Source organism: Rhineura floridana, chromosome 17 (genome assembly GCF_030035675.1).
Source record: "Rhineura floridana isolate rRhiFlo1 chromosome 17, rRhiFlo1.hap2, whole genome shotgun sequence".
In the NCBI taxonomy this organism is placed as follows: Eukaryota; Metazoa; Chordata; class Lepidosauria; order Squamata; family Rhineuridae; genus Rhineura; species Rhineura floridana.
Window position 1 is genome coordinate 17,887,282 of NC_084496.1, and position 27,735 is coordinate 17,915,016.

Genomic DNA, 27,735 nt, shown 5'->3' on the forward strand with positions numbered 1-27,735 from the left:
GTGTGTCACTGTTAGTAGTCCCCCATGGATCAGATGCACAGCTTGTGTCCACCATGAGCCATGAATTCAGTAATGGGTCCAACTGTAAGGAACTCCCTTCCAGCTGAGGTCAGACAGGCCCCTCCTCTCTGTTGAACATCTGGCACTTACTGAAGGCTTTTTTTTAAAAAAAATTCCAGCAGGCATTTTAACTGAAATCTGCTTTTACAGTTTTATCCTATTTCTATTGTCACTGTGTTTCATTCCTTATATGCCACTTAGAGATTATTGTAATTAAGAAATGTATAAATTGTCTCAATAAAATAAATAAACCAAGCCTGGATAAGCTGTTATATCAGGAATGGGAAACCGGTGATCCTCCAGACGTTGTTGGAATTCAACTCTCATCATCCCTAAAGAGTGGCTATCCTAGTTGTGTTAATGGGAGTTGGAGTTCAGTAACATCAGGAGAACCATAGGTTCCCCATCCCCTAGTTAGTTTATATCCTGCCCTTCCTCCCAGTAGGAACTCAGGGCATCAAACAAAAACACTAAAAATACTTTAAAGCATCATAAAAACAGACTTTAAAATATATTAAAACAAAACATGCTTAAAAACATTCTTTAAAAAGCTTTAAAACATATTTTTTAAAAAAGCTTTAAAAACATTTATTATTCTTTTTAAAAAAAGAAGGTTCAAAAATATATTAAAAAGCAATTCCAACACAGACACAGACTGGGATAAGGTCTCAACTTAAAATGCTTGTTGAAAGAGGAAGGTCTTCAGTAGGCACCAAAAAGATAACAGAGATGGTGCCTGTCTAATATTTAAGGGGAGGGAATTCCAAAGGGTAGGTGCCACTACACTAAAGGTCCATTTCCGATGTTGTGCAGAACGGACCTCCTGATAAGATGGAATCTGCAGGAGGCCCTCACTTGCAGAGTGCAGTGACTGACTGGGTCTATAAGGGATAAGACGGTCTTTTATGTATCCTGTATCACGTATCAAGCTGTTTAGGGCTTTGTACACCAAACCTGGAACCTTGAACTTAGCCTGGTAGTTATTAAGTAGCCAATGCAATTCTTTCAGCAGCGGAGGGACATTTTAGCAATACCCTGCCCCAGTGAGCAGTTTCACTGCTGCATTTTGCACCAGCTGCAGCTTCCAGACCAACCTCAAGGGTAGCTCTTGAGTGATTGACTGGGTATATGGGGGACAAGATGGTACTGTAAAGCACCCCACAGCACAACTGCCAGGGGGCCGAAAGACAATCAGCCAATTCTGTTCTCTGAAAATGACCTTAGAGATAGGATCAGAACCATTGTAAAACAGTGCCTCCAATACCCATCTCACCAAGTCAGTCCAGAAGGACACCAAAATGGTATCAAAAGCTGCTGAGAGATCAAGTAAGAATATCAGGGCCATACTCCCACTGTCCTTCTCCTGATAAAGTTAAGGGCGACCAAGGCCAATTCAGTCCCATAACCAGGCCTGAACCCAGAGTGGAATGGGTCAAGATAATGTGTTTCATCCAAGAGTACTTGCAATTGCTGTGCCACAACCTTCTCAATCACCTTCGCTTAGAACGGGGTATCTGCGACCAGTCAGTAATTATATAAGCCAATGGGTCCAGGGCAGAATCATAGAATCATAGAATAGTAGAGTTGGAAGGGGCCTATAAGGCCATCAAGTCCAACCCTCTGCTCAGTGCAGGAATCCAAATGAAAGCATTCCCGATGGCTGTCCAGCCACCTCTTGAATGCCTCCACTGTCAGAAAGCCCACTATCTCTCTAGGGAATTGGTCCCACTGTCATATGGCTCTAACAGTTAGGAAGATTTTCCTGATGTCCAGTCGAAATCTGGCTTCCTGAAACTTGAGCCCATTATTCCATGTCCTGCGCTCTGGGATGATCAAGAAGAGATTCTGGTCCTCCTCTATGTGACAACCTTTCATGTACTTGAAGAGTGCTATCATATCTCCCCTCAGTCTTCTCTTCTCAAGGCTAAACATGCCTAGTTCTTTCAGTCTCTCCTCATAGGGCTTTGTTTCCGTTCCCCTGATCATCCTTGTTGCCCTCCTCTGAACCTGTTCCAGTTTGTCTGCATCCTTCTTAAAGTGTGGAGACCAGAAGTGGACACAGTACTCAATATGAGGCCTAACCAGTGCTGATTAGAGGGGAACTAATACTTTTTTCATCTAAGTGAAAGCCTGCGTTTCCTGAACATATGAAAGGTTGTGAGTAAACCTTCTTTATACTTTTTTACCTAAGAAGTATGTGCCTGTTGTTATTTGTGTCTGAGGGAAAGGTGGACTGGCTGATTCCCAAAATCTGCTGTTGTTACTAAATACTTCTGCCATGTTATGCTGCCTCTACTAGAGGTTAAGCTCAATAATGGTGGATATGCATAACTTCCTCCATCTCCTGAAGCACATTAAATAGCCCTTAGGTTATCATAGATTTGAACCCAGCACTCCAAAAGTTCAATATGCTAACCACTACATCACATTCCTAACCACTGCACTATACCAGACTGATTAGGAGTGACTGGTAGGAAGTACTTTGTGTAATATTCAGTGGAGGCTGTCCTATTGGAGCAAATGGGGCAGTGTCCCACGAACCTCAGTCTGTCCTCAGCTAGCCCTCACTTACCTACTTTCTTACTTTCAACCAGCCACTGCCTTCTTCCTCCTCAGTCTCAGTATTGCTTTTGTAGAGCTAAATAGGGAGGAGGATGGGAACAAAACTAGATTCGGCCTATCAGTAGCTCAGGTTCCACATACTGTTGGCCTCCCTGCCTTCCACATTTCCTGTACCAATGGTCACTAGCCACAACTGATCCTGTTATTTGTTTATTTATTTATTTTCATCACAGAAACTCAAGGCAGCTTTTATATGGTTCCCAGGCGGTCTTCCATCCAGGCACTAACCAGACCTGACCCTGCTTAGCTTCAGGGACACAGCTAACATTTCCTCATATCCATAATGCCTGAGATATGAAAGAGATGTGAAAATCATCATTGGTTCCCTAAAAATATTATATATATGTTATCATCTGCTAGCAGATACAAATGTGAACTTTGCATGAAGTTAACAAGCTGACATTGAGATTAGAATGGAGGATGTCAAAAAGCAATTAAATACCCAGGTATTATGCTAATATAATTGAAACTGCTAGCCTAAAACTGTTGATAAATTGAAAAGTAAAAGAAGCTGACCTGAAAGTGTATTTTAAATAAAGCCATACCATCCATGCTATCTAATATAATTGCTCTCCTGTGACCCAGCCTACATTAAAAATAAATTCCTTCTGAAAAAAAATTATATGTTCACTACATGATGATTAAAACAATGTGTTCTCTCCTCTGCTGCCAATGATATTATATAAAATATGAAAAAAGAGGAGGGAGAATGAATTAGCCCTTGATACTAACAATTTACTGTTCACTGTCATTTTAATAAAATTACATTCAAGAAGTGTTAAAGTTGGAAATCGTTAGCTGACCTTTTCAATGAAACATTTTCTAAAACCCACATCGAGAAAGGATGCAATTTCTGCAGAGATAACAAGACTGATTATAATCTAGTTTCAAGCTTGTGTCTTGTTTGAAACCTGTCAAAGCACTGTAGCCAATGACCAGTAGATAGAGCTTGGAATGGAAAAAGAGGGAGAAATATCATTGTTCTAAACTCCTGGTATTTCAGCAGCAATATGTAGTAGGGATGTGCATGCACACATATGTGCACACACACAGGGTCCAATTCAGGGCCTGATCCAGCATGGCCCCAAACTGACCTGGTATGATCCAAGGCTGGTTTGAACAGATTGATTGTTTAATTATGGTTTTAACCCATAATTAAAAATGCAATCAAAAGGGGGGAGATGGAGGTGCATGGGCAGCCTGTGCCCTCTCACTGCCTTCGGACTTCCCTCACCTTTTGGTAGCTCTGGATCTCCCCAGGTAGATCCCATCTGACCCAGGGCAATCCAGACCCTCAACCCACACTGACCATTTCCCAGGTCAACCCAAATTGGCCCAATTTAGTTTGGGATCCAGCTGGTGCAGATCCCTAATAAATAGGCTGGTTTGCACATAATTATTTTTCCTCAGCATTAATATTATTATTATACTTATTACTCCCTTTTTTCAGAAAGGTGAACTCAAAGTGACTTACAAAGATAAACATTAAAACCAAATGTAATACTGAGAGTAAAAAGATCACCAGTAACATATACAGTAAATATAGATATACATATAGACCCCCTCTAGGATGCACACCTTAAGGTGGTGAGGGGGGCTGAGAGTGTCGAAGAAGCTGAGAGCAATGCCATCAGGAGTCTAGACCAAGAGGTTAGACTCCTAGCAGGGTTACCCAAGGTGGAATGGTCAAAGCTGAGACACCAGACTAAGATGCATCCAAACTCAGAGGAAGGCAATGGTAAACCACTTCTAAAGAAGAACAAAGCAATCATAATGCCAAAATACAATTTAAATAACATCCCAGAAGAATATAAAGATCAAATAAGGAACAGATTTCAGACTTTAAACTTAGTTGACAGAGAACCAGAAGAACTATAGAGTGAAGTCAGAGAGATTATCAGGGAAGAAAGCAAAAAGACAATACCTCTAGTTAAAAAGAGAGAAAGACCTCAATGGATGACTGAAGAAACTATTAAAATGCTTAAATAGAGAAGGAAAGCAAAAGCAAATGGAGATAGAAACATGGTTAGAACCCTAAATACAACTATGCAGCATCTAGTACGTAGGGACAAAGAGAACTATTACAATAGTTAGTGTCTAGAAATAGGACATCAAAAAGGGTAGAACAAAAACCCTATTCCAAAAGATTAGAGAAATTAAAGGGAAATTTAAACGAAGAGTAGGGATGGTGAAAAATCAACAGGGAAACACACTGACTGACTGAGATAAAATAAAAGGAAGATGGAAGCAATACACTGAAAAACTCTATAAAAGAGATGCAAGGATGACAGATTCATTCACAGAGGAATCGTATGACGAAGAACCAGAAATTTTAGACTGTGAGGTGAAAGTTGCTCTTAAAATACTTGGAAGATACAAATCAGCAGGAACCGATGGCATGCCAATAGAGTTGCTACAAATTACTGAAACTGAATCTGTCCAAATTTTGACCAAAAAAGTCAACAAATATGGAAAACTAAAAAATGGCCCACCGAGTGGAAGTGTTCAATATATATCCCAATCCCAAAGAAAGGGGATCCCAGGAAATGCAGTAATTATTGCACTATTGCCTTAATATCCCATGCAAGTAAAGTAATGCTCAAGATTCTACAACAAAAGCTCTTACCATATATGGAGCAAGAAGTGCCATACGTCCAAGCTGGATTTAGAAAGGGAAGAGGTACCAGAGATCATATCACAAACATACGTTGGATTATGGAATGGACCAAGGAATTTCAGAAGGAAATAACCCTGTGCATTATAGATTACACCAAAGCCTTTGACTGTGTAGATCATGAAAAACTATGGAATGCTTTAAAAGAAATGGGGGTGCCACAGCATCTGATTGTCCTGTTGTGCAGCCTATACTCTGGACAAGAGGCTACTGTAAGGACAGAATATGGAGAAACTGATGGTTTCCCAATCAGAAAGGGTGTGAGACAGGAGTGTATTTTATCACCCTATTTGTTTAATCTATACGCAGAACATATCATACGGACAGCGGGATTGGACCAAGATGAAGGAGGTGTGAAAATTGGAGGGAGAATTATTAATAATTTAAGATATGCAGACGATACCATACTGCTAGCAGAAACCAGTAACGATTTGAAATGAATGCTGATGAACGTTAAAGAGGAAAGCACAAAAGCAGGACTACAGCTGAATGTCAAGAAGACTAAAGTAATGACAACAGAAGATTTATGTAACTTTAAAGTTGAAAACGAGGATATTGAACTTGTCAAGGATTATCAATACATTGGCACAGTCATTAACCAAAACTGAGACAACAGTCAAAACATCAAGAAATCAGAAGAAGGAGGAAGATGGCTGCTTAGCAATCAGATGGGTTAACGACGCTGCAGACGGGTAAAGTAAATTTTAACTTCAAAGTATACAATGCTGAGCCCCTTCAGCTAAATGGGGAAGGCTGTTGTTGTCAGCTAGATCTTTCCTCCTGTGGTGCTTGAGTACGCTGAGAGGAAAAGAAAAGGAAAAGAAAAGAAAGAAGGTACAGCTGCAAACTCCCTATAATGAATTATACTGAGTCATACTGAGTTAACTAACAAACTGACCATACAGGTGGAGGAGTAAGCTGTAAAAACTGTTCAGTACTTATCAAGCAGACAGCTATAACAACTATAAAGCCATTGTAGATGAAAACTGGAAAAATAATTGCCATGGTGCTAACATGACAGGCATGGAAAGTTCTGGGAAAGCAGCCATTGCTCGAGAGTACATCTTTAAGGAAAAGCCGGAGAAAAAGAAAACAAACTCAAGCTCCATTACTCAATCTAGCAGCCACGGAAAAGCCTCAAAACAGCCAGTTAAAAATTACACATTTCTTTATCCCAGTAATGAATACAGCGATACATGAAAGCACTTCCCAAGATTTATATTCCCCTCACGACTGGTCACTTACTAGCAAGTGTATCACCTACGCAGCTCCAGAGGAGAACTCAGCTGTAAGCCTGGCTGCAGAAATAGCACTTGCTGACGACGTCTACACTAACAAGTCAGTGAACTTGTCTATTTCCACCACATGCTCTGCGGATACAATCTTGCCACAGTTTTCTGGTTCAGCTAACTTTCCTACTCTAGCGACTCCCCCCAAGCCAGATAAAATAGTATCCAATGTATCTAATACTTCCCAATTAGATACTCCCAGGGAGGATACGACTGAGACTACAATCCTGTCGCACCCCATAGGGGGAGCTAATATCCTCACTAACGAAGAGTCAAATGGGGACACGAAAAGCCAGTCACTGACTGATATTCATAACACAGACCCATGCAGGAATGATCCAGTATTACTGAGATGGCTCTATACATTGACCTTGGACATTGAACATGTGAAAGTCTTTTTAACAGAGTGCAGCCATCTATTAACGGTCCTAGTGGAACTGTACCGCAAGTACACCCAATTTCACACGGTTAAGGAGTCACCTAGAACTCAAAAGGACAAAGAGTCATCTACCCCAAAAGAGACAGCAATCAGATCCCGGGGAATCCAAGAAAAGTAAAAGGATACCTAATAACTCAAAGAAGAAAAGTAAAAACCTGAAAAATCAAAAACAAGCTCGAAGGAAAAAAATGAACTTCAAGAAACTATTTGATCTAGTAGGAACCCATGTAGGAAACCATGCAGCATCGAAAACAGAGAAGGGAGTCCAAATATCTCTGAAGAACTCCAACACAAAGAGCATCACAAACCCACCAGTGAGTTCTTCGACTCAAGGAGAGTCTACCTCTCCACTGTTACCTAATCCTACTCTAAACAGCAAGGCACAGACCCCATATAATATCGCCCGGGATCCGTGGATGGACATCCTTGAAAAACAAAACAAAAAACAAGAAACACCAAAAAAACTAACGGCCAGCAGCTGGAAGCTTGTACTGAATTGTTATAAGCTAGTATTAGCAAATTACCCTAAACCTAGAGGGTTTTTGTCCAAATGCAGCGTAAATGGCATCTTCTGGATCTCTTGAAGAGACTTTCCCAAAGCCAACTCACAATAACTGATATTCAACAGGTGGACTATCTTTATTTTAGTACTATAAGAGCCCAAGCTGTTGTATCCTTTACCGCAAAGACTACAGCGGATCAAATTCATAATAACAAGGACTGTTTTACTAAGGCCGGTATAGAAATCCTAAGATACTTCGAAAACAAGGCCCCTCTGGAGGGCTTGACCAATCAATGCACCTCACGTGCCGACCGTCCTCAAAGTGAGGGAATGGTCAAGCAGGGTATTTTAATTGATTTGGACTCGTTTGATCTAGATATTGGCATTGGAAGCAGTGGACTAGTGACCTGTAACGGAGTCTCGGATACCTCTCCACTGGAACATACCCATGATTTAGACATAATTAATGATCCATTTGACACGGAAGAGAGACTATCAGTAGACTCCTTTGGCACTCTGCCATTTCCAACTCAAACTGAAATACTAAGAAGAATTGATCACCTTAAGCTACATTTAATAAACATCCAATCAAAGAAGTCCATAATTTATACACGGATCTGATTCAACGGTGATAGAACTAGATCTGGACCCAGTGGTCTCTAAACCTGAAAAGAGGTGCATGAACAAAGCGATGTGCCCCCTGGCAGTCCCCGGGCGGGAGGTGGATCAGCGGCCCTTTAACCTGTCCATTCAGTGTATACCACCAAAAGAAGGTAGGAGGTCAGCTGGAACACACCTTATTTATCAGACCGCAGAGGAAGACAATGTTCTCTCTATTCAGGATGTAAGCCTGTTACCTCGGCCATCCTCCACACTCGCCATACCTGTCAGCCATGGACACGCTAAAAGCCTCACTAATTGGCAAAAAATGAGATATCTCACAGAGGCCGAATTAGGCCTGTCTGAAAAGCTCATTTTACCTAGAGAAATAACTAGGAAAATAACAACCACACCTCACATACAGGCACCATTAGAGGTACACACATACCCGGAAGGGATGTCAACTACCACTATTATAGGTGGCAGCAGGCCTGATAAAACATCTCGTTTTCTAACTTTTGCTCATGTAACTTCTGATGTAAATGGTTGCGTATATATTTCCAATGACGTTGACACAATCTGCCCAGCCTGACAACGACCTATTCTCTCTTGGAACATTATGGGATGGGAGAATAAACTTCAAGATGGGGACTTTGTCACTTATCTACAAAAAATTAAAATCTTGTGTCTCCAAGAAACCTGGATCGTAGCTGCAAAGTCCCCGTATCTGTCCGGATGCAGGATTGGGACTCTGGGAGTTCAGAGGATGAGGAGGAGGGGGGAGATGTTAGTTTCCCAGAGTTGCAGGAGAGAGAGAGGACAGAGATAGAGATGTCTGCCGACAGAGACCTTGAGAGCCTGGTAACCAGGGAAACAGACGGCTCCCAGAAGTTTCCCACACCCTCCCCTCTCTCCAGCCCAGAGCAGTTAGAGACGGAAAAAGGAGGGGTTCCAATTCCCCCTCAAGCGGAGAAAAACCTGCCTGACAGTTTAAACCTTCCCCTCCCTCTTCCCCCCATCCTAGAAGCAGATACTTTAGAATAAGAGAAGGCCATGCCCCCACCCTCGCCTCGTTCCAGGAGGTGTCTCAAAGTAACAAGGGAAAGAGAAAGGAGGGGTTTAGAACAGGGCGCTTTGAGACGAAGTGAGAGAATTCGTGCCAGAAAAACCCCTTTATAAAGAGTGGGGGGAGCAGAGCGCCCCTGTTCTGTCACCTTTCTTCCATGTTGCAGGTTCTTGTTTGCAGAAGTTGTTCATGCGACGGAGGAGTCTATGTCTGGAAATTACTTTAATAAAAACTGATTTACTTTCACCAAGTGATCTGATTCTTGAGTCCCAACCTGAACACGACAGCGTGACAGAACCACCTATTTCACCCTCAACGCTTTCACCATTCGACAGTGACGAGATGGAGAAGGGAGCAACGGGGGGAACAAACCCCACTTCTGAGGCAGAGGAAGTGAGGCTCCTGAGGACTAACGTGGCAGACTTACAATCAGATGTTCAAACTCTGTTGGCGGCAGTCAAGGCATTGAAGACTGACAATCAGGCCCTGAAGGCCACAATCGATCGGATGCGAACAGCTCCCCATGGCAGCGGCTGTGAAGGTTCCTATCAGATTACCGCCAAAGTATGGAGGGCAGAGTGATCAGTTGTCTACCTTTGTGGCTCAATGTGAATTGTACCTGGATGTCAGGAATGCAGAATTTCCTGGTGATGGGGCCAAAGTGGCATTTGTGATCAGCCTTTTGGAAGGAGAGGCTGCCAAATGGGTGACTCCGTATCTAGTGAGAAAGGACGCCCTTCTAGGAAGATATAGAGGATTCATACAAGAAATGACTGAGATGTTTCAGGATCTGCAAAGAGCTGAAACAGTGGCAAGGCAGTTGGGGGCCCTGAAACAAGGAAAAGGGACTGTTTCCAAGTACACCAATGCCTTTAAAATCCTGTCCCAGGAAACTGGATACAATGATGCAGCTTTGATGTTTATGTACAAAAGTGGACTGAGTGCCGAGATCCTGGATGAGTTGGCCAGAACTACCCCCCCGACGGATCTGCTGGGGCTGATTCGGCTGTGCCTACAGATTGATCACCGGTTGGAAGGAAGGCGCTTAGAAAAGGAACAAGAGGTCCCGAGGTATTCGGTTTCAGCATCTTGCAACAAGACCTTTTCAACCTCAGGAACGTCAAGTAATGCAACTGAGGGACTGGGAGAGGTTAGGCCAAGGCTGTCAGAAGAGGAAAGGAGAGAAGATGTCGAGAACGTCTATGCTTCTATTGTTCCAAGCCGGGCCATGTAGTCAGGGATTGTGGACTAACAGGGGAAAAACCAGAGCCGTCGGGAAACTAGAACACCCAGTCCACGTACAGGCCGGTGGACTGGGTGCAGCTTTGTATAAAGGGCCTCAAATGACCCAATCCCTATCCCAAGGAGTACTGTTTCTCCCTATTCAGATTACAGCTCCCCAAGGGACAATGTTTAATTCCACCGCGTTAATCGACAGCGGAGCCTCCACAAATTTCATTGACACAAAGCTAGCCAAGTGTTATGGAATTTCTCAGTGGAAGTTGGATGCTCCCTTATCTGTGGAGACCATTGACGGGAGGCCCCTAAAGTCGGGGGGGGGTAACGCGAGCCACGGAGGAATTGAAACTCCAAATTCCTGAACATGAGGAATCCATTTCACTGTATGTGTCTGACCTCTCGAGCTTCGATGTGATCCTGGGAATGCCCTGGCTGGTCAAGCATGAACCAAAGATAAGTTGGAAGGAGGCGGTGGTGTGGTTCCCTTCTCAGTATTGCCAGGAAAATTGTCAACCAGAAAGAATCAAGAGCACTCTGGCGGGGGCAGTGCAGGAAATTGAGCCAGTAACCCTTCCCTCAAAATACGAAGAATATAAGGATGTGTTTGATGAGAAAGAGGCCGAGACCTTAACCCCTCACCGCCAGTTCGACTGCGCGATTGATTTATTGCCAGGGGCAAGTATTCCGTCAGGAAGAATTTATTCTTTGACAGAAAAGGAGACAGAGGCGTTAAGAGAGTTTCTGGAGAAGAATCTGAAGCGTGGATTTATACGTCCATCCCAATCCCCTGCTGGGGCCCCCTTGCTGTTCATGCAGAAGAAAGGAGGTGAGCTCAGACCTTGTAACGATTTCCACACATTAAATCAGATTACCATCCCGAATAGCTACCCACTACCCCTGATTTCAGAATTGTTAGACCGACTGCGTTCTGCAAAATTCTTCACGAAGCTGGATTTAAGGGGGGCATACAATTTGATCAGAATGCGGGAGGGGGACGAATGGAAGACGGCATTTCTTACGTGTTACGGTCAATTTGAATATTTATTGATGCCATTCGGGTTGAGTGGGAGTCCGGAAGTGTTCCAAAAATTCATGAATGAAGTATTTAGAGACCTTCTGGATGAGTATGTGGTTTGTTATCTAGATGATATCCTGGTGTTCTCAGAGACCCAAGAGGAGCATGACCAGCATGTGGAAACTGTACTGAAAAAACTGAGAGAGAACTACTTGTATGCTAAGATGGAGAAATGTGGGTTTGACTTAACATCCTTTGACTTTCTTGGATATCGTATATCAGCAGGAGGGGTGGAGATGGACCCTGGTAAAGTGAGCTGCATACTGGATTGGGGTCAGCCAGTCACAAAAAAGGATGTACAACGTTTTTTGGGGTTTGCAAACTACTACAGGAAGTTCATCCCGGGGTTTTCCAGATTAACAGCCCCTCTGACTGACTGTCTAAGGGGAAAGAAAAAATTTCAATGGACAGAGCGCTACAAGCGCCTTTGAGAAATTAAAAAAGAAATTCGCTTCTGAGCCTATTCTACGCTTTGCTGACCCGGGCCATCCTTTCGTTGTGGAAACGGATGCCTCAGATTTTGCCATCGCTGGGGTGTTGTTACAGCCAGACAAGGAAGGGAAAGAGTTGCATCCCTGCGCGTACTTTTCCAGAAAACTCAGAGATGCCAAAAAAAAATTACACAACATGGGAGAAGGAGCTGTTAGCCATCAAGGATTCCTTTGAGAACTGGAGACAATATGTAGAGGGGCCCCGGCACCAGATCGAAGTGTGTTCAGATCACAAGAACTTAGAAAGTCTGCAGACTGCCAGAAAGCTGAACCAGAGACAAATAAGATGGTCCCAGTTCTTTGCCAGATTCAACTTCAAAATTATTTACCAAGCCCAGGCCAAAAATCAGAGAGCAGATGCTTTATCCAGACAACCGCAACTCAAAGGGGGTGAGGCTAACGACCAGCCCCAGTACGTTGTCCTGCCAGAGAAATTGACGTTGGGATCATGCCAGCCTTCGTGGGAAGAAGAACTCAAAAGAGCACAACAGGGAGATGCACACATGCTGCAGTATATTCAAGAAGTGGGACAGGATCAAGACCCAGAAGTGAGTTTTCATTGGAAAGATGGACTGTTGTGGTTCAAAGCAGCCAGATATGTGCCTAAGGGAGATCTAAGACTCAAAATCTTACATCAGTGTCACGACTCCGTGACAGCTGGACACTTTGGCATCTTCAAAACCATTCAGAATGTGGCCAAGGACTTTTGGTGGCCCCAGATGCGTTGAGAGATTGAGAACTATGTAAAGTCCTGTTCGGTCTGTATGCAGGCAAAAGCAGACACAGGGAAACCGACAGGACTGCTGCAGCCTCTGCCTGTCCCAAGTGACCTCTGGAAGGATCTCTCCATGGATTTTATAACTGATCTACCAAAGTCACAAGGAATGACGGCTATTCTGGTTGTGGTGGATTCGCTCACCAAAATGGCACATTTCCTTCCTTGCCCAGGAGCTCTGGAGGCCAAAGAGACAGCCAAGTTGTTCATAAAGGAAATCTACCGGCTGCATGGACTACCAAATAGTTTAGTTTCGGACTGAGGAACTCAATTTACAGCTAAATTTTGGAGGGCAGTTTGGAAACAGTTACAGATGGAACTAAAACTCTCTTCCGCTCACCACCCCCAGACGGATGGGCAGACAGAGAGACTGAACGCTGTTTTAGAAAGGTATTTACGTTGTTATGTCTCCTACCAACAGAATGACTGGGTGTCCTACCTGCATTTTGCAGAATTTGCCTATAATAACTCCCTGCACACCAGTACAGGGCAAACCCCTTTCTTTGCTAACTATGGCTTCCATCCAAAAGCCTTCCCCAGTATCTCAGGGAGTGTGCCTGTGCCGGCCGCAGGAGAATATCTTCAGGAACTTCAGGCTGTTCAACATATGTCGAAACAGCAGCTAGAGGAAGCCAAGGCTGAGTACCAGAGAGTTGCTGATCAACACCGGAGAGAGGGCCCATCCCTTCAACCAGGAGATTTGGTATGGCTGTCCACCCGATTCCTTCAGATGCCAGGCAAGTGTAGGAAATTACAAGACAAAAAAATGGGGCCATTTGAAATAGAGGTTCAGATTAATCCCGTGGCGTATCGCCTAAAGCTGCCAGCCTCCTTCAAAATACATCCGGTGTTCCATCGCTCCCTGCTAACAAAGGCCACCCCTTCCAGTGAGTTGCGACCAACAGAGGCCCCAGGGGCTCCGATCCTAGTGGGGGGTCAACCTGAGTTTGAAGTCTCACAGATCCTTGACTCCAGGCGGAGGCATAATCGATTGCAATATCTGATTCATTGGAAAGGATATGGACCATCCGACAGATTGTGGGAAGACGAGAAAGACATCCATGCCCCTGACTTAGTAAAAGAGTTTCATCAATGCTTCCCTCACCGACCCAGACCAACAGGTGGGGGGAAGTACAGCATGGGGAAGGGGATGGTGTCCGGATGCAGGATTGGGACCCTGGGAGTTCAGAGGATGAGGAGGAGGGGGGAGATGTTAGTTTCCCAGAGTTGCAGGAGAGAGAGAGGACAGAGATAGAGATGTCTGTCGACAGAGACCTTGAGAGCCTGGTAACCAGGGAAACAGACGGCTCCCAGAAGTTTCCCACACCCTCCCCTCTCTCCAGCCCAGAGCAGTTAGAGACGGAAAAAGGAGGGGTTCCAATTCCCCCTCAAGCGGAGAAAAACCTGCCTGACAGTTTAAACCTTCCCCTCCCTCTTCCCCCCATCCTAGAAGCAGATACTTTAGAATAAGAGAAGGCCATGCCCCCACCCTCGCCTCGTTCCAGGAGGCGTCTCAAAGTAACAAGGGAAAGAGAAAGGAGGGGTTTAGAACAGGGCGCTTTGAGACGAAGTGAGAGAATTCACGCCAGAAAAACCCCTTTATAAAGAGTGGGGGGAGCAGAGCGCCCCTGTTCTGTCACCTTTCTTCCATGTTGCAGGTTCTTGTTTGCAGAAGTTGTTCATGCGACGGAGGAGTCTATGTCTGGAAATTACTTTAAAAAAAACTGATTTGCTTTCACCAAGTGATCTGATTCTTGAGTCCCAACCTGAACACGACAGTATCTGCATGGTTTTAGTGCCTTCTCCTCGCCTGCGATGAAACTCAGCTTAAAAGGAAGGGGCAGTGGTGGCCTTACAACCTTTATCACGGCAGATCTAGCAGCAGACATCCAGCAAATAGACAATAAGTGTCCACAGCACGTGCAGATTCTGATGATTAAGAGCAGTATTATAGGTCTTCTTATATGCGTCAATATCTACTTTCCACCATTGCTGGCTAAGAACTTGGGTCCTAACAGTGTTTGGGACAACCTGTCAGAAGTCTTGTCTCAATTAGAGCTTCAATTTCCAGGATCCAGATTGTTGCTATGTAGTGATTTTAATGCCGGGTTGGGGGTTCTATGGTCCAGCACCAAGGTCTCTACAAACCATGGACCCTCCTTTCAATCACCTTTACTAGGCAGAGTCTCTCAAGACACATCTAATAAACAAGGTGTGAGACTGGCGAAGTTACTATACCTTCATCAACTGGATTGCCTTCATGGCTCTGACATGGATGTATCTAACGAACCTTTCACCTACTATCTGACCAATCGAGGTGCCAGCACAATTGATTACATATTAACATTTACTGCATTGCACTCCGAAACATTTAAGTTCAAGGTTGGCAGCAGAGTGGAAAGTGACCATTTCCCTCTTCTGTTATACCTATGACTCCAACAGCCTCTTTCCCCTCAACCATTGTTAATTCTCAACAGGACACAAGCTGGAAAACGGAGAAAGTGTTGGTCAAGCGAGTTACAAACAACTATCTCACATTTTTTTACTAATAGCACCTTGCAAATACTCCAGCAAGGAATTATCGAATCAGCGCTGGATCCTATACACGCATTTCAGTCAATTCTAAGTCATCTAAGCCATTGCTAGTCCAGAAAACCCAACACTGGCCAACAGACAGCTGGGCAAAAGATGGTTTGACCTCGAGTGCTGATCAGCTAGGAGACTGACAATGAACTATTCAAGACAGGCCATTAGGAATCCAGCGAAGTTTTCCCATGATCACTTAAAATATCTTAGATCTGCATACAAGTGCCTCTTGAGGTTAAAGAAAGAGGCATATGCTAAATCCTTATGGCAGCAATTGGGCTTAGCAGTAACAACGAAAAGGGAGAACCAGTTTTGGGAACTTGTCACTAGAGGTATGGGACAGGTTAGACCTTTTGTAACTGACCAAATAGCACCATCTACCTGGCACTCCCACTTCAGTAACCTATATATGCCCCCCCTGCTGCATGATGAGATTTTGGCCCGGATAGAACTAACAAGTTTACCTCAATGGCTGTTAGTCATGGCCTCACAAATAGAATCGCTTATTGCAGCTCTTAGAGTGGGCAAAGCTCCAGGGGAAGACATGCTGCCCTCAGAAATCTATAAAAATTTTCCTGACTGGTGGGCACCTATATTGGGCAAGGTATTCAACCATATAAGCAACACTGGCATCTTTCCAGAGGGCTGGAAGTTGAGCATAGTGGCCGCCATTTACAAAAAAGGGGACAAACAGGACCCAAATAATTACAGACCAATTAGTCTTTTAGACATTGGCTCTAAACTATATGGCAAATATCTCCTCCACAAACTCGAGGATTGGGAAGCCGCCAATTGTCTTATTTACCCAGAACAGGAGGGCTTTATGAAAGGCCTAAGTACTATTGACCATTGTCTGAGACTTTACGCTCTTGCCAAACAGAGTATTGCCGGCCCTACTAAACATCTTTATGTGTCCTATGTAGACCTGGCCGCAGCCTTTGATTCAATAGACAGACATCACCTGTGGACTAAATTGGCCAACATGAACATTGACAGATGGCTCTTATTTCTAATCAGAGAGTTATATACTAACACCCTGGCATGAGTAAGGGTCGGGACTTCAGGCTCCCTAACTGACCCTATCAGTATAAACAAGGGTGTCAGACAAGGGTGCCTTCTGGCCCTGAAACTCTTTAATCTCTACTTAAATTATATAGTCCCAGAATTATCTGGTCCAGCCTTTTTTCCACTTTCATGCGGTAATAAGAAAATATCAATCCTGCTTTGGTATTACTATCTATTACCTGTATTGGCCTAAGGAGGCTTCTTTCAAAGCTTAACAACTACTGTCTAAAAGAAAGGCTACAAATTAACTATGCTAAAACAAAGGTGATGACGTTTGGCAAAAAGATGTAAAGTCTAATTGGTCAATCCATGGACATCGCATCGAGCAATGCCAAGAATTTAAATATCTGGGTGTTTACTTTTCGGAGAACCTCTCCTGGAAAAGGCACATTCATATGACCAAAATTATCGCTTTGAGAACTAGCGGAGCTATATTTAAATTTTGTTGCTCAGTGGGAGGTAATTTAATTGACCCCGCCTTAAAAATTTATCAGAGCAAAGTTCTTCCCCAGGTCTTATATGGGGCAGCGGTCTGGGGTTGGGACGACACCCATTTGGCAAGCTTAGAAGTAATCCAAAACAACTTTATGAAAAGACTCTTGTCCCTGCCCTCTGGTACTCCCGCCGCCTTGCTCCGCGCAGAAACTGGCTTGCCTTCAATCAAAGCCTGAGTACACGTTGCCATAATAAGCTTTTGGAAAATTCTGAGAGACACTCCATCAAAGACAATACTTAGGGCATGTTTGGAACCGGTCTCAGGTGATAACTACTGGACCTCCAGAATAAATAGTGTCTACCACCTGTAGCATATTGTTCCACATGTGCCTCAGCCTTCAATTACAAGAGCAAAGCTACGCGATGCCTTTTTCCAGCATAGTGCCAACTTAGACAACTCCAGATTTTCTGTATGGTATAGGTTATATAAGGTTGACAACTACAAAGCATCCTATTTGGCCCGCCCCCTTCCATTAAAACTTAGGAGGGCCTTTACGGCGCTCCGATTCCAAACCATGCCAAATGCAGTGTTAGATGGTCGCCATTCTCAGGTCTCCTGGTCAGACCGTTTTTGCATATGTGGTTCTATGGAAGTTGAAGACTTGCCCCATTACCTCCTGGCCTGCTCTTTTTATTCCCATCCCCGGGCTAAGTTCCTGAAGAGCCTGTTGGCAAATCCGTACTTGGTCACTGTTGATCAAAAAATTTTCCATTTCATGTCCGACATAGATTCCTCGATAACATACAAGGTCTCCCTTTTTGCACTGGCAGCACAAAAAATCCGGGCTAAAATTGTTTCAGATCAGGGGATCGACTACCGAGGAGACAATCTCTGCTAATAACCAACCTATAGTTAATTTCAGTTATGCAATTTACTGGGTTTATATAGGACTATATAGGGGCCATATAGGAGTATCCCCTTCCTGGTTTCTAGATTTATTTGAAATCTATAGTACATGTGTACGCATTACAGTTTTATGTAATTTTATTGTGCTTTTTAATCTTTTTAATCTTATTTGTTATGCGATGGCCTATGGCCAAGCAATAAAGCAATGATGATGATGATGATTTTATTGGCCTGTTATTATTGGCCAGAAGAAGGAGAGAACTGGGGAGGGCAGCTATGAGAGAACTAGAAAAGATCCTCAAATGCAAAGATGTACCACTGAAAGTCAGGATCATTCAGACGATGGTATTCCTGATCTCTGGATGTGAAAATTGGACAGTGAAAAAAGTAGAAAAGAGAAAAATCAACTCATTTGAAATGTAGTGTTGGAGGAGAGCTTTGTGCATACCATGGACTGCGAAAAAGACAAATAATTGGGTGTTAGAACAAATTAAACCAGGAGTATCACTAGAAGCTAAAATGATGAAACTCAGCCACACCCCTCTAAAAGATAAGCAGGAGAATTAAGGCCCAAAGGACTGGATGAATAAAAGTGTTTTTGCCTGGTGCCTGAAAGCAGATAGTGATGGTGCTGGGTATGCCTCCATGGGGAGAGCTTTCCACAAAAGGGGAGCCACCACTGAGAAAGCCTGTACTTGTGTCACCAACTCCTCCCTTCCCTCAGACGAGGTACATGGAGAAGGGCCTCAGATTACCTGGACTTCTGCTGGGAGGAAGGGCGGGATATAAATCAAATAATAAATAAATAAATAAATAAATAAATAAATAAATAAAATTACAAAAGCAGGGTCTGCATTGGTTCATGTGGGGAGAGGCGGTCCTTGAGATATTGGGTGCCTGAGTCATATGGGGCTTTCTGGTAAAAACCAGCACTTTGAATTGGACCCAGAAACAAATTGGTACCCAGTGCAGTTGTGCCAGAATTGGTGTTATGTGTCCACTGCCTCAGACAGCCTTCTCACTCTGCTTAATGGTAGGGCTGGCCCTATTATTATTTTAATTTATTACCCACCCTTCATCCTGAGGTCCCAGGGTGGGTTACAGCTATTGAAAGCACATCATTTAAAACATATATCTCAGCCAAAGGGTATGCATATTATTTCCCCTTAAATCTCAATTAATCAGTAGCAAGAACCGTTGATGCCAAATGGATTGATATATATATAACTGAAACAGCCTTGGTCGCCCTGTATGATGACCTTTGTCGGGAGAGGGACGGGGGAGTGTGACTCTGTTGATTCTCCTTGATCTCTCAGCGGCGTTTGATACCATTGACCATGGTATCCTTCTGGGGAGGCTCGCGGAGTTGGGAGTTGGGGGCACTGCTTGGCAGTGGCTCTGCTCCTACTTAGCGGATCATCGCCAGAAGGTAGTGCTTGGGGAACATTGCTCGACACCCTAGACTCTCCATTGTGGACCCCAGGGGTCGGTTTTGTCCCCCATGCTTTTCAACATCTACATGCAGCCTCTGGGTGCGGTCATCAGGAGTTTTGGAGTGCGTTGCCATCAGTACGCTGATGACACACAGCTCTACTTCTCCTTTTCACCTTCCACAGCTGAGACTGTTGATGTGCTGAACCGTTGCCTGACCGCGATAATGGCCTGGATGAGAGCTAATAAACTGAAACTCAATCCAGACAAGACTGAGACACTGTTGGTGAGCTCTCTCTCTGCTCAGATGGTGGATGCTAATCCTGTTCTAGATGGGGTTACACTCCCCTTGAAGGAACAGGTTCGTAGTTTGGGGGTCCTTTTTGACCCTTCCTTGTCACTCGAGGCTCAAGTGGCCTCGGTGGCACGGAATGCGTTTTACCATCTTCGCTTAGTAGCCCAACTACACCCCTATCTGGACAGTGATGATCTTGCCTCGGTTGTTCACGCTCTGGTAACTTCTAGATTGGATTACTGTAACACGCTCTACGTAGGGCTGCCCTTGAAGACTGTTCAGAAACTTCAGCTAGTGCAAAATGCGGCAGCCAGGCTGTTGACGAGGACCAATCGGTCTGCACATATAACACCTGTCCTGGCTCGCTTGCACTGGCTACCTATTTGTTTCCGAGCTAGATTCAAGGTGTTGGTTTTGACCTATAAAGCCTTACGCGGTGTGGGACCGCAATACCTTGTGGAACGCCTCTCCCGCTATGAACCTACCCGTTCACTTCGTTCAGTATCTAAGGCCCTCCTCCGGGTACCAACTCACCAGGATGCCCGGAGGACTGCTACTAGATCTAGGGCCTTTTCTGTGGTGGCCCCCGAATCATGGAACAGCTTACTGGAGGAAATACGTCTGGCGCCTACGGTTCTTTCTTTTAGGCGCCAGGTTAAGACCTGGCTATACTCCCAGGCATTTTAATGTTTAATGCTTTATGTTTAATGTTTTTAGTTTAATGTGTTCCTTTGTTACTGATTTTATTCTATATTGTATTTTAATCTCGTTTTGTACACTGCCCAGAGAGCTATTAGCTATGGGCAGTCTAGAAATGAAAATAAATAAAAATAAAATAAAATAAAATAAATATATATTATTATTTTACATTTATATCCTATTCTTGCTCTACCTCACACTCCTCAGAGAAGCTAAAGTTTGCGAAAGTGGTTCTCTTGTTTTCTGCTTTATGCTCACAATAATCCTGTGAAGTAGCTTGGGCTGAGTGGTTGTGACTGGCCCACAGTCACGCAGTGAGCTGCGTGGGTGAGTGGGGATTTAAACCCTAGACTCTTGGGTCCTAGTCCAACACGCTAGCCACTATATCATACTATATCTCTGTATCTCATATCCACATACACATTTTAAGTGGTAGCCTGTACAAAGAGCCAAAAAATTCAGCTTTCCATTTCAAAATGGATAGTTCCATGCTTCAGGAATAAAAGATCTGACATTGCTCCATGTTATTAAAGTCTGTTTTTTTCACTCTTCACCAGTAGTACTTTACCTAATCCATGCACTCTCAGGAGGCTTTTATTCATTGGTCAGTCTGCATTTTAAATTCAAGTTGTTATGACAGTTTTCTTAGCAAAAGGGCCACTCAGAGGAGGCAGTTTGCACAGTATTCTGGTCATGCTAACAACCTAGCAGGCTTCCTGGAAAATAATTGTTAGGTTCATACCTTTTTTTCTTCTTTTGTTCAGCCAAACATCTGTCGAAACCAAAAAGAAAAAGTCATGTCTGACGAGCAACGGTGACCTAGTTTAACACAGTTGAGGTGACAAGTTAAAGAGCACAAAAAAGGTTAACATGATAAATCCCAGTACATTAATGATGACTTTTAATGGCCCTCCAAGATCACAATTCAGCACTTTTTTTTGCATGAGATGCTTAGCTGGGCATGTAATATTGTTGTACAGAAGCACAAGCTTGAGAGGAGATGGGGCTGTAGCAAGAGCAAATTCAAACACTCAAATTACTTTGTGACTTTGAGCCCATGAGAACAGAAGAAGAGCCCTGTAGAATTATGCCAATGGCTTATTTCGTCCAACATCCCGTCCTCCCAGTGGCCAACCAGATGCTTATGAGAAATTTGCAAGCAGGACATGAGCTCAACAGCGTTCTCCCCACTTATGTTTCCCAGCAAATGGTATACAAAGGCATACTTCTTCCTAAAGTGGAGGTAAAACTAGTCATGGTGGCTAGTAGCCATTGATAGCCTTACAGTTACTGGAAATCACAAGGCGGGAGAGCACTGATGCTACCAGGTCCTGTTTGTAGGCATCCCACAGTCATCTGGTTGGCCACTGGGAGAACAGCAACCTGAGCTAGATTGGTCCACGGCTTGATCCAGTAGTGCTCTTCTTACGTTATGTTCTTATCCCTTGAAATTCACCGTTATCTAAAGTTTGTGATACAGGCCTCCAACCAAAAATTGTGTACAGAAAGGCATACATTAGGGGAAAGCGTGCATAAAAATGCACATATTGCTGAAAATAAGAGATACAAATGATTCAATAAGATTGTTTTATTGCACATTTTCATTATGGACATTTATATTTTAATAGAATGATTTTATTATATATTTTAATTATGGATGTTTACATGTTAATGTTTGTGTCACTGGTTTTTATACTTTGGAAACCACTGAGGAGCCCATTAAAGCTGTACATAAACTAATAATAATAAGGAAAATTCCTTGCACATTGCAAAAATGTGTAAATTAGGAAAATGTATTTCAATGTGCTGATGAATTTTCTTGAGGTGGTGTGGGTGGGTGGAGACTGGAAAAATGAGAAACTGAAATTGACAGATTTGTTCATCCCTAACTACAGGAAGATATGGTAGAGGAAAAGGAGGGGTCAGCACCCCCCTCCTGCTCACTCCTTTTACTGTTAAAGTATATACATGGGATAGACAGTCAAATGACTCCCCTGTCACATCTGATGTAGCCCAGAGAGAGGAAGGGATTTGCTCTCCCCCCTCTCCAAACCTGGACAGTTTTTCTCTTTTGCACAATCTTCATTCACCAATATTCCCATCTTCCCTACTTGCATCAACCTGGACAAGGGGAGTTTCACAACTTTTTGTTCAAAGCTTCTGTCTCTTAAAACAGCCTATTACTCTGTCTGATGTATTCAATATCCTATAAATAACCTTCCATTGCCTGGGGCCTGGAAACAAGTTATTCTGGATCTTGCAATGGGGATGTACCTTGAGTGAAGAGAAGATCAAAGTCTTTTGAGTTTAAACATTGCTGTGAATAATAAAGGGTGTTATTATTTTTGAGGAGGGGAAAAGTAAGCTAAATGAAATATATCAGGCCTCCCTGGTGATTGAAAAGAAGATTCTGTGCATGTTTACTCAGAAGTATATACTCCTGACTTCAGTGGGACGTACTCTCAAGTCCCTGCCAATTTTGATTCTCTCAGTTTCTCATTTTCTAAATTTAAAATTCAGTTCTCACTGTTTCTGCAGCAATCTGTAATTTTTTAAAGGAAAATCCTCATAAGCAATGTTCAGCATTTTAGTGCAAATTTCCTCTAATACTAATTTTGGTATGCAGTTTTGACTAATATACATCTTTTTGCAAACAATTTCTCCTCACATTGTTGTATGCTATTTTCACTAATATATTCATTTTTATACACCCTTTCCCATAATATATGGATTTTTGTAAACACTGTATGAATGGAGAACTGCATTGCAAAATTCAGATAAGTGTGAATATCTAAGGATGGCTGTGTTTTTGTTCTCATATTGCTTTGGAAAGTGCACATTTAATAGATTCAGCTTTGATAAAAATGCAAATTGATTTGAGTTTATCTGCCATCCCTACTCCCAAGTAAGGCTGAGAAAGATCCATATTAAAATAATCTCTTGATAGATTTTTAAATTTAAAGGCAGCTTGGGAGGGGTGTGACCAGTTTTGATCACACCAGCTAGGATAGAGCCTATTTAAGCATATCCTTTTTATCTTCTTCATTAAAATGCTCTCCTAAAGCCTTCTCCGGAGGGGGGGGGATACAGTTAGGTTTTTTCTCAGCAGGTTAACAGCAGCTTGGAGGTGGAATACTTCAATAAAGAAAATAGCACATCCCCATCACCACCAAGCAGGGCAAATTGATAAATCCCCCTTTCCTTGACTGCTCAACTCAAAGTTTTCTCTCTTGTGACTCTTTTTAAAAACAGCAAGGTAACAGATTTCCCACATCATGCCTGTTTTGGATCTAGCATGCAGAGAATTTACACATGTAAAGTTATCCCATATTCAAAAGAAAGCAGTCCTGGTTAATGACAGATCAGCCAAAGGTTGTTAAAATTTAACTAATGCCACATCTACACCATACATTTAGAGCTCTCTTATGCCACATTAAACAGTCATGGCTTCCCCCCCACAATCCTGGGAGCTGTAGTTTCTTAAAGGTGCTGAGAGTTGTTAGGAGACCCCTCTTCCCCCCAACAGAGCTACAATTCCCAGAGTTCCTGTGAACAGGGATTGACTATTAACCCACTCTGGGAACTGTAGCTCTGTGAGGGGACAAGGGGTCTCCTAACAGCGCTCTCAAACTACAGTTTCCAGAATTCTGTGGAGGAAGCCATGACTGTTTAAAGTGGAAGGATACTGCTATAAATGTGTAGCACAGATGGGACCACAGATATCATCCCTGACCATTGGCCCCCATACTGGGTGAGTCTGATGAGAATTGGTGTCCAACAACATCTGGAGCACCACTAGTTTTATAGCCCTGCTTTGACATGATTACTCAGGGAGAATTCTCCCTCCTTTTCCCACAAATTGCCATTTCCCTTATTAACTCACCTACCTAAATGTCACTTTTTAAACTTCATGGGCCCATCTGAGCCAGTTTAAGCTTTCTTTTCATTTCCACAGTAATTGGCCAAACATTGTTCCCCTCACAAATTCATACCTGACAAAAAAGAATCTGTGTCCTGGAGAGTTTTGTGGGAACATATTGTTAAGGCTATAAAAGAGACACATGAAATGGCACAAAATCATTTCATTCATCTGGCAAGTTTGAAATTCTAGTCATGAGCAGAGTTAGGGCAGAAAAGACACCAACCTGCCATATTAGCATTTGATCAAGCCATTAACAATAGGCACAAATTAACCCAAGAAATGGCAAAATAACGGGTATGTGTGTGTTGGTGTGTGTGTGTCTTTGCCTGGAAGATGGGGCTGATATTGAATAAATTTCCTGTGAAATGTGAATATCAGTTTTATGATGTGATGTTTTTCCAGGTAGCTCGATCACAACTCTGCATCCTAAAGATGAAGGAGTGCTGTTTCTATGACAACAGGAAGGTGGCCATGTCACACAGAAGGCCCATCCAATTTTTCAATAGTTTGGGGTTTTTAGTTAGAACAAAAGAACTATCCCCCTTTAAAAAGAAAACAAGATGTTAGGATAATTTATCTTTTCTGGAGAAAAAAAATCCTGAGGTTTTCCTTTCTCTATCATAGAAAAAGGTCACTTGTTCTCCAAATATTCTCCATTGTGTGTATGCTGGAGGGCAACCACAATTTTCTTCCCATGATGCCCCACAATTATACTAGGTCCAAGAAGATGCAAAATAGTGCTCATGTCACTAGCAAAAACACAAACCAAACCAACAACTCTCAGGAAGCAAGAAAGAAGCTGTGCTTCTGCCACTGCTAATTGTGGGTTCCACCTCCAAGAAATAGCTGCAGAATTCCCCCTCCCAGGGGAACATTAGTAACTGATTCCCTCTCACCCCCCAACCCAAAAATAGGGGGTGCAGAATTTGGAGTGTTTTTATTTGCACACAGCATTAACCTGGTGTAGCTTTCTGTTGCACAAAGACCACTGGCTGGATCCTTCTGTGACATTTGCAAGCAGGGAAGAAGGAAAGGTTGAATGAAAATACCTACCATATGCATATTTGAAGGAAGCACATGGGGGCAGGGAGGTTGCAGGGCAGGGCAACTACATTTCTCAGAGAGACTGGAGAGGGATTGCCATTGGTGGGGAGAGTGGATGTAGATCATTTTCCTTTTTTTAAAAAAAATTAATTTTTCTTGTTGTTGCTACCTGGCATGGTGGTGGAAGCAGGAGAGTATTTGGAGGCTGGCAGCTGGTGCTTGCTACTTTTTCCAGAGCACCACAGTTTTTTGAAGGGTACACATAATCTCCCCCATGCCAGAATGCTCTGTATGCAATATCCCTTAAGCAATGGAATGATCCACACAAAATTGAATAAGGAAAAATGGCAAGCCTTTTAATGCCAGGGAGAGCCAGTGTGGCGTAGTGGCCAGAGTAATGGACTACAACCAGGGTTCGAATCCCCACACAGCCATGAAGCTCACTGGGTGACCTTGGGCCAGTCATTGCCTCTCAGCTTCAGAGTTAGGCAATGGTAAAACCACCTCTGAATACAGTTTACCATGAAAACCCTATTCATAGGGTCGCCGTAAGTCAAAATTGACTTGAAGGCAGTCCATTTCCATTTTTTTAATGCCAAGGAACCCCAAAGTTTGTATCATAGAATCATAGAATAGTAGAGTTGGAAGGGGCCTATAAGGCCATCAACCCCCTGCTCAGTGCAGGAATCCAAATCAAAGCATTCCTGATAGATGGCTGTCCAGCTGCCTCTTGAATGCCTCCAGTGTCAGAGAGCCCACTACCTCTCTAGGTAATTGGTTCCATTGTCGTATGGCTCTAACAGGAAGTTTTTCCTGATGTCCATTCGAAATCCGGCTTCCTGCAACTTGAGCCCATTATTCTGTGTCCTGCACTCTGGGACGACCGAGAAGAGATCCCAGCCCTGGTCTATGTGACAACCTTTCATGTACTTTCATGTATATTTGTTTTTAATGTTTTTAATTGTTGTAAACTGCCCAGAGAGCTTCAGCTATGTGGTGGTATATACATGTAATACATAAATAAATAAATAAAGTGAAGAATTCCAGAAATCCACAGAATGTGACAAAAAAAGTAGACTCACAGTCTTTGACACAATCAGTGGTGGTTCCCTGAATCTTACAAAAAATGTTTCCTCCCTCACAATTTAAACAGTTTCATGACTGAGTTGTGAGCCTAGAGGTTCACGCTTCTCAGATTATCCCAGTTCTTAAGCATGGGATAGCACTAGATGACCTTTGAGAATCCTTTCAGCTCTATGATTCTATTAACTAATAGGCAAAAAAACACTGTGCAGTTTAAGAACATACCTATAGTTAACAGATATTTCTATCACACTTTAACTGCCTTCGGCTCCTGCTGAGAGAAAGGGCAGGGTATAAATCAAATAATAAATAAAATAATTTAAAAACCAGGAAAATTGGGCAGCTATAGTGAATGCACCAGAGGAGCAGGAGACCTGACTTTCTCTCTGAGATATTGTACTGCCCTACAAATTTGTCAAAATGCAAACACACTTTGGGTTGGTCTTTCACAGTCCAATCCACTTCAGGTGTAACTGGGAAGAATTTGGTAACTTGTGCCTCTGAGCATGTGGTGAGTGATGGCAACATCTGCAATCAGGTCGGCATCTCCAAAGATTGAAAATTACATTTTGTGTATGTTTGTTGCTGTTCTTCTTACTTTGCTTCTTTCCTGTATTACTACTGTTTCTATAGAGAAATTAACATAGAAAACCATATTTCTCTCATTATTCATCCTAGAAATCTGTGTCAAATTTATTTTTATTAATTTCAAAGCCTTTTCTTGGTCAGTGTGATATGATGGTGATGACTGGAGGACAGCTAATGTTGACCCTATCTTCAAAAAGGGCAAAAAGGAGGAATCGGGCAACTACAGACCAGACAGCCTCACATCAATCTCTGGAAAAACCTGGAGCAGATTATAAAGCAGTCAGTCTGTAAGCACCTTGAAAACAATGCAGTGATTACTACAAGCCACCATAAGATTTATGAAGACCAAATCCTGCCGAACTAATCTTATCTCATTTTTTGATTGGATAACCTCCCTTGTAGACTGTGGGAATGCTGTGGATGTAGTATATCTCGACTTCAGCAAAGCTTTTGACAAAGTGCCCCATGTTATTCTGATTAGCAAGCTAGCTAAATGTGAGCTGGATGGAACAACTATCAGTTGGATCCAGAGTTGGATCCATAATCATACACAAAGAGTGCCTATGTGGCTGTAAAAAAGGCAAATGCTATTTTAGGCTGCATTAACAGAAGTATAGTTTCCAAATTGTGTGAAGCATTAGTTCGCCTCTATTCAGCACAGGTTAGGCCTCATCTTGAATATTGTGTTCAGTTCTGGTCTCCACACTTCAGGAAGGAAGCAGACAAAATGGAACAGGTTCAGAGGAGGGAAACAAGGGTGATGAGGGGATTGGAAACAAAGCCCTATGAGGAGAGACTGAAAGAACTGGGCATGCTTAGCCTTGAGAAGAGAAGACTGAGGGGAGATA

At 43.0% G+C, this 27,735-nt stretch overlaps 1 long non-coding RNA gene across 3 annotated transcripts in view; it reads right to left on the reverse strand.

Annotated features, from left to right (window-relative positions):
- The window catches only part of LOC133371863 (uncharacterized), a 71,322-nt gene that overhangs the window by 25,617 nt on the left and 17,970 nt on the right, over positions 1 to 27,735 (reverse strand). For all 3 annotated transcript variants that reach the window (XR_009759414.1, XR_009759412.1, XR_009759413.1), the window contains exon 2: positions 20,993 to 21,022. This is a non-coding gene — a long non-coding RNA (uncharacterized LOC133371863). The remainder of the gene's footprint in view (positions 1 to 20,992; positions 21,023 to 27,735) is intronic.